Source organism: Liolophura sinensis, chromosome 1 (genome assembly GCF_032854445.1).
Source record: "Liolophura sinensis isolate JHLJ2023 chromosome 1, CUHK_Ljap_v2, whole genome shotgun sequence".
Lineage (NCBI taxonomy): Eukaryota > Metazoa > Mollusca > Polyplacophora > Chitonida > Chitonidae > Liolophura > Liolophura sinensis.
This window is the reverse complement of record NC_088295.1, coordinates 93,644,177-93,654,212: the sequence shown is the minus strand read 5'-3', so window position 1 is coordinate 93,654,212 and position 10,036 is coordinate 93,644,177. Positions and strand designations below refer to the sequence as shown.

Sequence of the window (10,036 nt, the reverse complement as noted above, 5' to 3'; positions counted from 1 at the left end):
AAAATGTTTGTCCTTTAGCTCACATGTTTACAAAATGTATACCTTTCAGTAGGAGGTCCTTTATGCTCTTCCCAAACGTGTTACTCCCGATACATCGATAATTGCCGCCATCTTGGGGTGCGGCTTGGTCTATCCGCAGGACAAGAGTTGAGTGCTCCCCATCCTTCCTCTGATCGATAGTCATTCTCCCACCTGTCTTTTTCATAAGGTCAAACATGCAATATCTCATTGATTTATTGATTTACTCAAAAATTGTACACTTTGACAGCCGGTTTTTAGTTTGAGAGATAAACCTCTAAAATGTTACAGACTAACTTTTGAAAGGCAACGCCTAACCTTTAAAAACTACAGACTGACTTTTGAAAAGTTACAGCCTAATTTTTGAGAAGTTACAAGCTATCTTCCCACGTGTGGTTGAATAGCTGTTGACACTCCATAACTGAGTAGCTAATAATACTCCGAGGCCGAGTAGCTGATGATCGTGGCTAAGCTACTGATAACATTCCGTGGGAGAGTAGTTGATCATACTCCGTGGGTGAGTAGCCGCTGATACTCCGTGGCTGGGTAGCTCATGATACTGTGCGGCTGAGTAGCCGACAATGCTCAAGGGTGTGTCCTGAGTACGGCGTAAAACACCAATCAGATCAATCAAGGGTGTGTAACTAATAATATTCCGTTGCTGCGTAACTGATGATACTCCGTGACTAAGTAGTTGATGATACTCCGTGGCTGATTGACTGACGATACTCTGTGGCTGAGTAGCTAATAATACTCGGTGGCTCAGTAGCTGATACTCCGTGGCTGAGTAACTGATGATACTCCGTGACTGAGTAACTGATGATACTCCGTGGCTAAGTAGCTGATGATACTTGTGACTGAGTAGCGGATGATACTTCATGGCTGATTGGCTTATGATACTGCACGTGTGAGTAGCTGGTAATGCTTAGTGGCTGAGTAGTTGATAATACTCTGTGGCTGAGAAACAGATAATACTCCGTGACTAAGTAACTGGTGATACTCCTTGGTCCTTGGCTAAGTAACTAATGATACTCCGTGAGTGGATAGCTGTGTAACTCCGTGACTGAGTAGCTGATGATACTTCGTAGCTAATTTACTGATGACATTCCGTGGCCAAGTTACTGATAATACTCTAAATAGTTTATGATACTCGGTGGCTGAGTAGCTGATAATATTTCATGGCTAAGTAGCTGATGATACTCTGTGACTGAGTAGCTGATAATACTCCGTGGCTGATTGGCTGATGATACTCCATAGTTGAGTAGCTGATAAAATACCGTGGACGAGTAGCTGATAATACTCTGTGACTAAGTAACTAATAAGACTCCGTTGCCGAGAAATTGGTGATACCCCGTGAGTGAGTAACTGATAACACTCCGTCACTGAGTAGCTGATTATACTCCGTGGCTGAGTACCTGATGATACTCTGTAACTACGTAAGTAATAATACCCCGTTCCTGAGTAATTGATAATACCCCGTGACTGAGAAGCTGATAATACTCCGAGAACGAGTAAGTGATGATACTCATGGTTAATTTACTAATGATACTTCGTGGTTGAGTAACTGATAATACCTCATGGCTGAGTAACTGATGATGATCGATGGCTGAATAGCTGATAATACTCGATGGCTGATTAGCTAATAATACTTCGTGGCTGTTTAAGTATTGATAGTCTGTCGTTGATTGCTTGATAATACTCCGTGAGTGAGTAGCTGATGATACTACATGGCTAAGTAGCTGATAATAATCTGTCGCTGAGTAGCTAATGATAGGCCGTGGCTGAGTAGCTGTTGAGATACCGTGGCTGAGTAACTGACGATACTCTGTGACTGAGTAGTGGATAAGAATTCGAGGCTAAGTAGCTGATAACACCCGGTGACTGATGTAGATGACGGTAACTCGTGGCTGAGCAGCCGGTGATATTCCTGGCTCCCGCCAATAAATGTGGATGAGTTTGATACTGTAATGTAGGCTTACATTTACTCTACAGTAACTACACACTTGTAGCTGATGAGTAGAGTACCTACAAACTTGCAGCTTGTCAGCTATGTAACCACATACCTGTTTCTGATAAGAGTGAATATATACCTATAACTGATAAATAGAGTATCTACATAGCCGTAGCTGATAAGCAAAGTAACTGCATACCTGTAGTTAATGAATAGAGTAACTACATACCCTTGGCAGATGAGGAGAGTAACTACATCCCTGTAGCCGATAACTACAGAAACTACACGTCTGAAGATGATGAACAATGTAACTAGTTACATATGGCTGATAAGGAGAATAACTACATAGCCATAACTGATGAGTAGAGTTAAAACATATCTGTGGCTGATGAGTAGAGGAACTATATACCTGTAGCTGATGAGTACAGGAACTACATACTTGTAACTCATGAGTAGAGGCCCTCCATACCTGTGGCTGATGAGTAGAGGAACTACATACTTGTGGCTGATGAGTAGAGGAACTACATATCTGTGGCTGATGAGTAGAGGAACTACATACCTGTAGCTGATGAGTACGGGAACTACATACCTGTGGCTGATGAGTAGGGGAACTATATACCTGTGGCTGATGAGTAGAGGAACTACATACCTGTGGCTGATGAGTAGAAGAACTACATATCTGTGCCTGATGAGTAGAGGAACTACATACCTGTGGCTGATGAGTAGAGGAACTACATACCTGTGCCTGATGAGTAGAGGAACTACATACCTGTGGGTGATGAGTAGAGGAACTACATACTTGTGGCTGATGAGTAGGGGAACTACATACCTGTGGCTGATGAGTAGAGGAACTACATACCTGTGGCTGATGAGTAGAGGAACTACATACCTGTGGCTGATGAGTAGAGGAACTATATTCTTGTTTCTAAGGAGTAGAGGAACTACTTTCCTGTAGCTGATGAGTAGAGGAACTACATACCTGTGGCTGATGAGTAGGGGAACTACATACCTGTGGCTGATAAGTAGGGGAACTATATACCTGTGGCTGATGAGTAGGGGAACTACATACCTGTGCCTGATGAGTAGGGGAACTACATACTTGTGGCTGCTGAGTAGAGGAACTAAATACCTGTGGCTGATGAGTAGAGGAACTACTTTCCTGTAGCTGATGAGTAGAGTTAGTACATACCTGTAACTGATGAGTAGAGTTAGTACATACCTGTAACTGATGAGTAGAGGAACTACATACCTGTGGCTGATGAGTACGGGAACTACATACTTGTGGCTGCTGAGTAGGGGAACTAGATACCTGTGGCTGATGAGTAGAGGAACTACATACTTGTGACTGATGAGTACAGGAACTAGATACCTGTGGCTGATGAGTAGAGGAACTACTTTCCTGTAGCTGATGAGTATAGGAACTACATACCTGTGGCTGATGAGTAGTGGAACTGCATCATATCTGTGGCTGAAGAGCAGATGAACTACATACCTGTAGCTGATGAGTAGGGGAACTACATACCTGTGGCTGATGAGTAGAGGAACTACATACGTGTGGCTGATGAGTAGATGAACTACATACCTGTAGCTGATGAGTAGGGGAACTACATACCTGTGGCTGATGAGTAGAGGTACTACATACCTCTGGGTGATGAGTAGAGGAACTACATACCTGTGGCTGATGAGTAGGGGAACTACATACCTGTGGTTGATGAGTACAGGAACTACATACCTGTGGTTGATGAGTAGAGGAACTACATACCTGTGGCTGATGAGTAGAGGAACTACATACCTGTGGCTGATGAGTAGAGGAACTACATATCTGTGGTTGATGATTAGGGGAACTACATACCTGTGGGTGATGAGTAGAGGAACTACATACCTGTGGCTGATGAATAGAGGAACTACATACCTGTGGCTGATGAGTAGAGGAACTACATACCTGTGGCTGATGAGTAGGGGAACTACATGCTTGTGGCTGATGAGTAGAGGAACTACATACCTGTGGCTGATGAGTAGGTGAACTATATACTTGTGGTTGATGAGTAGAGGAACTACATATCTGTGGCTGATGAGTAAGGGAACTACATATTTATGGCTGATGAGTAGAGGAACTACATACCTGTGGCTGATGAGTAGGGGAACTACATACCTGTGGTTGATGAGTAGAGGAACTACATACCTGTGGCTGATGAGTAGGGGAACTACATACTTGTGGCTATTGAGTAGAGGAACTACATATCTGTGGCTGATGAGTAGGGGAACTACATACTTGTGGCTGATGAGTAGAGGAACTACATACCTGTGGCTGATGAGTAGAGGAACTAGATACCTGTGGCTGATGAGTAGAGTAACTACTTTTCAGTAGCTGATGAGTAGAGGAACCACATACCTGTAACTGATGAGTAGAGTTAGTACATACCTGTAACTGATGAGTAGAGTTAGTACATACCTGTAACTGATGAGTAGAGGAACTGCATACCTGTGGCTGATGAGTAGGGGAACTACATACCTGTAACTGATGAGTAGGGGAACTACATACCTGTAACTGATGAGTAGAGGAACTACATACCTGTGGCTGATGATTAGGGGAACTACATACCTGTAACTGATGAGTAGGGGAACTACATGCCTGTGGCTGATGAGTAGAGGAACTAGATACATGTGGCTGATTTTCTTTATTGATTTAAGTGGTGTTTTACGCCGTACTTAAGGATATTTTACCTATACGACGGCGGCCAGCATTAAAGTGGGTGGAAACCGAGCACAGCCCAGGTTAAACCCAAGACCATAGGCAGACTGCTGGAAGACCTTCCCACGTACGACCGGAGGTGAAGCCAGCATGAGCTGGACTTGAACTCAGAGCGACTGCTGGGCCATCACTTTGATGAGTAGAGGAACTGAACACCTGTGGCTGATGAGTAGAGAAACTACATGCCTGTAGCCGATGAGTATAGGAACTGCATACCTGCAATTAATGAGTAGAGTTAGTACATACCTATAATTGATGAACAGCGTAACTACAATACCTGTAACTGATGAGCGGAGTAACTACATACCTGTAGCCGATGAGTAGAGTTAGTACATACCTGTAGCTGATGAGAAGAGCTAGACCATACCTCTAGCTGATGAGAATGTTTGTACATACCTGTAGCTGATGAGTAGAGTTAGTACATACCTGTAGCTAATGAACAGCGTAACTACAATACCTGTAGCTGATGAGTAGAGTTAGTACATACCTGTAGCCGATGAGTAGAGTTAGTACATGCCTGTAGCCGATGAGTTGTGTTTGTACATACCTGTAGCTGATGGGCAGAGTAACTACATACCTGTAGCTGATGGTACTCCGTGGCCCCCGCTCTCTCCTCCACTCCCCACCACGTCATCTCTGGGGCCGGCCTTCCCGAGGCGAAGCAGTACAAAAACACACTGCCATTGGCAGAAATCGCAGGCTTGACAGTAATGATCCGGGGGATTGCCGAGATAGCATCGTCACTTACTACCAAAACAATCAGTAGACGGAAATATTTACCTTGGGCTATTATGATAACGTAATGAATAGATACCTTTGTCTTGAATCAATTTGTATGTATTGAAGAAACGGTTGTTGTTTTCCCATAGGACCCGTGTGTGGAAAGATATATGTTAAATCCGAATATACATCATTAAAGCTGGGTTCTTTGGAAAGATAGACCGTTCAAACTGGGAGCTAGACCTGGTATAGGCCTCATGGCTGGCCTGATGTTGGGAAAATAGGGGTCATATTTCCCAGTTGTTTTGCCGTGAGTTACAAAAGTTATTGGGAGAGTTCTGTCACATTTGAACAATGGATTCCAGACTGATCTGGATCTGATCGGTAGCATTGCGTCACATCACCTGGGGGGGCGGGGGGAATCATCTATGTCGGTGATTTGTGAGATAACTGTTTCAGTCGGTACATCAATTAACAAAAGAGGTCATGTGCTGGATGAATCAAAGCACATGCCTATGCTACTACATTACGGACTGAGACAAAAGCCAAATATTCACCGCAGGACAAATCTGTACATGCAGTTTCCTCTGATTTCGACTTGAAACTATGATTGTGCCCATTTAAAATCTTTATAACGTCTTATAACGTTATAACCTAGCCACATGGACTTCTTGAAATCTCGGTCATGCCCACTGAAAATAGCTATCTAGCTCATTGTGTTGCGACAGACCTGCTGAAATCGGTAAAGAATATGCACTGGGAAAGTACACTGGAACTATGGACAAGGTTTCGTACGGTAATTCTCATACTGAGCTTTTATACCGGCAACAATTGTACCCCAGTTCAGGGTAGGTATCTGAGTGGAATATTGTGGCGAGTATCATGTACTTGTTCATTGTTCAATGGTACGATTCAGCTGATCATTTGTTTAGTTGCCAGTGAAAGGCTGTCTAAAATACTATACGCCACTGAAATTCATTCAAAGGCTGAATTTGAGTGTGAAAAGCCTTTATATGTAACTTGCACATTAGCCTGCATGTACCACTGTCCTCAAGTACCACTGTGCACCTAAGTCCACATGTACCACTGTCCACATGTACCACTGTTCACCTGAGTCCACATGTACCACTGTACACAAGTCCACATGTATCACTGTCCACAAGTACCAATGTGCATCTGAGTCCATGTGCACCCCTGTCCACATGTACCACTGTCCAGATGAGTTCATATGTACCTAACACACTCGATGGTTATTACCTTTAAGCAGGAGAGTGGCGTTCCGACTGACCACGGAGCCGTATTTATTGGAAGCCCGGCAGTGGTAGACCCCCTCGTCTGAGGAAGGACCTCCTTTCACTCGCAGGAAGAGAAGGCTTCCATCATTCAGCAGTAGCCGCCGCGCAGCCTGGTCCTGAAGGATAAACACTAATTATATAATTATACATATTATATACAGAGCACTAAGAACTATTTTATTTTATAACTATAAGTATTTTGGTGGAAGTTTTATTAACTTGGGGTATTACTTTGTACGCATGATGTGTCTTCAGGGATAGCGTCAAGAATGTTGCGGACATATGCATAAAACAGTAGGCCTATATAATAGCATAACATGTATCTTTTTAAATGAAAAACCGGACACCTATTACAAGAGTTATTGGGAGAGTTGAGCACATTGTAGGTGGCATACGATGGCATGGGCTATAAGCCAGAAGGACAATGGAAGAGTTGTCGAACCTGAACTTCCGCCACCACCGGATGGCCGTCTTTATACCAGTTGATTGTAGGTCTGGGCTCTCCCCGTGCCAAGCAGTCTAAACTCGTCGATTCACCTCTCTTTGCCATTGTATCCCGTGGGTGGACCACCATCCGTGGGTTTGGGATTATTTGTGTAACTGCGGAGGCAAAAATAAATATATGGAGTACCACTGTTTTGTTTGGTAGACCTCTGCCAAACACGCCACACAAGACACAGGTCATTACAAAACTTGTGTGTACAGCACACGTTCTAAGGTCCACACCTATTCCGGGGTCGAACTAGTGACTCGTGTGCTCGTTCTTAATAGCCACCAGTGTATACCAAGGGTTTAGACTGTTCCATCCACAAGTCTCAGACAAAACGGATACTGGTTCAGAGTGAAGGTTTACCTAAGCTTACACAGGCGACAGTATACAGGTACATCCACATGCTTTCGTGTTAAACCTTGTTCGTCGCAGGTATTACATGCATGACACTGTTGAATCTTACCTCCAAAATCGGATTACAAAGAAGGAAAAGTAGGATGTTTATATCCTTATCAAAGCATAATTGCGATGGGATGAAAACCACGCTCGTTCAAAAACACAAATAATACTTGAAGGCAACACATATTTGTATTTTCTCAAAGGATATTTCTACTCAAATGCATTTATTCGTTGCACAGACCAATGACATTCACCTATAGGGAGATATTTCCACGTACACACCTACATTTGCGGTACAGATTTTGGGTCTTCACCTGGACTAATATGTGTCCTCGAATGTTCACATATTTGCTGTACGAATTCCTGGACCCTTCATTTATATGGAGATATTTTCTCGCACATCACAAAATATGCAGCACGTACCTGGAGTATTGATTTGCATAAAGATATTCCCCCACACATTCCCAAATGTGCAGAATGTACCTGGAGTAACGACCTGCAGGAAGACATTCCCCCCCACATTTCCAATTTAAAGAACATACCTGGAGTAACGACCTGCAGAAAGACATTCTCCCACACATTCCCAATTTAAAGAAAGTACCTGGAGTAACGACCTGCAGGAAAATATTCCCCCACACATTCCCAATTTAAAGAACATACCTTGAGTAACGACCTGCAGGAAGACATTCTCCCACACATTCCCAAATTTGCAGAATGTACCTGGAGTAACGACCTGCAGAAAGACATTCTCCCACACATTCCCAAATTTGCAGAATGTACCTGGAGTAACGACCTGCATGAAGACATTCTCCCACACATTCCCAAATTTGCAGAACGTACCTGGAGTAACGACCTGCATGAAGACATTCTCCCACACATTCCCAAATTTGCAGAATGTACCTGGAGTAACGACCTGCAGGAAAATATTCCCCCCCCCCCCCCCCCACATTTCCAATTTAAAGAACATACCTGGAGTAACGACCTGCAGGAAGATATTCCCCCCCACATTTCCAATTTAAAGAACGTACCTGGAGTAACGACCTTCAGAAAGACATTCTCCCACACATTCCCAAATTTGCAGAACGTACCTGGAGTAACGACCTGCAGGAAAATATCCCCCCACACATTCCCAATTTAAAGAACATACCTTGAGTAACGACCTGCAGGAAGACATTCTCCCACACATTCCCAAATTTGCAGAACATACCTGGAGTAACGACCTGCAGGAAGATATTCCCCCACACATTCCCAAATTTGCAGAACGTACCTGGAGTATTGACCTGCATGAAGATATTTCCCCACACATTCCCAAATTTGCAGAACGTACCTGTAGTAACGACCTGCAGGAAGACATTCTCCCACACATTCCCAAATTTGCAGAGCGTACCTGGAGTAACGACCTGCAGGAAGATATTCCCCCACACATTCCCAAATTTGCAGAACGTACCTGGAGTAACGACCTGCATGAAGACATTCTCCCACACATTCCCAAATTTGCAGAACGTACCTGGAGTAACGACCTGCATGAAAATATTCCCCCACACATTCCCAATTTAAAGAACATACCTGGAGTAACGACCTGCATGAAGACATTTCCCCACACATTCCCAAATTTGCGGAACGTACCTGGAGTAACGACCTGCATGAAGATATTCCCCCACACATTCCCAATTTGCAGAACGTACCTGGAGTAACGACCTGCAGGAAGATATTACCAAACATATTCAAAAATTTGCAGAACGTACCTGGAGTATTGACCTGCATGAAGATATTTCCTCGCTAATTCCCAAATTTGCAGAACGTACCTGGAGTAACGACCTGCATAAAGATATTTCCACACACATTCCCAGATTTGAAGAACATACCTGGTGTATTAACCTGCAGGAAGATATTTCCCCGCACACTGCCGTGCTGGTTGATGGCAGTGCACACGTACTGGCCCGAATCAGCTGGACTGACATTTGTTACACTCAACGTGCCGAGTACTTCCTCATCCATATCTTTCTTCGTCAGAGTGTATCGGTCGTTTGGCTGTTTAATGATTCAAACAGTTCAGTATGCATTTCCCCATTCATAAGTGTGTACACATTCAGGAAAAAATGTTGCGATATTTGTTAAAAAAATACTTCTAAGTTGAGCATTTGTCGTTGCTTGTACGTATCATAGAGCATGTCCTGAAGCATACAGACCCACCAATATGAGCTGGAAAAGGTATACATCTACCAGTATAAGCTGGAAGAAGAGTACACGAGCCAAAACGAAGTTAAACAGTTATACACCTACCAATATGAGCTGGAAATCCTTGAATGCCTCGTATTTCCACCACTTAATCTCCGGAGCAGGCTTACCAGAGGCCACACACGTCATGTCCATCCGGCTGCCTTCCTCCGCTTCCACATTTTCCGTCTTTC

General features: G+C 43.7%; 2 long non-coding RNA genes across 2 annotated transcripts; both read right to left on the bottom strand.

Annotated features, from left to right (window-relative positions):
* Window positions 1-83: 83 nt before the first annotated feature.
* On the bottom strand, window positions 84-6,744 carry LOC135473422 (uncharacterized). Its single transcript, XR_010444595.1, has 3 exons — window positions 6,699-6,744; window positions 5,299-5,468; window positions 84-196 (listed from the first exon to the last, which is right to left on the bottom strand). It is a non-coding gene; the product is annotated as an uncharacterized LOC135473422 (long non-coding RNA).
* A 459-nt stretch (window positions 6,745-7,203) lies between these two features.
* Window positions 7,204-10,036, bottom strand: LOC135472648 (uncharacterized). The gene is made up of 3 exons (XR_010444541.1): window positions 9,909-10,036; window positions 9,491-9,656; window positions 7,204-7,336 (listed from the first exon to the last, which is right to left on the bottom strand). It is a non-coding gene; the product is annotated as an uncharacterized LOC135472648 (long non-coding RNA).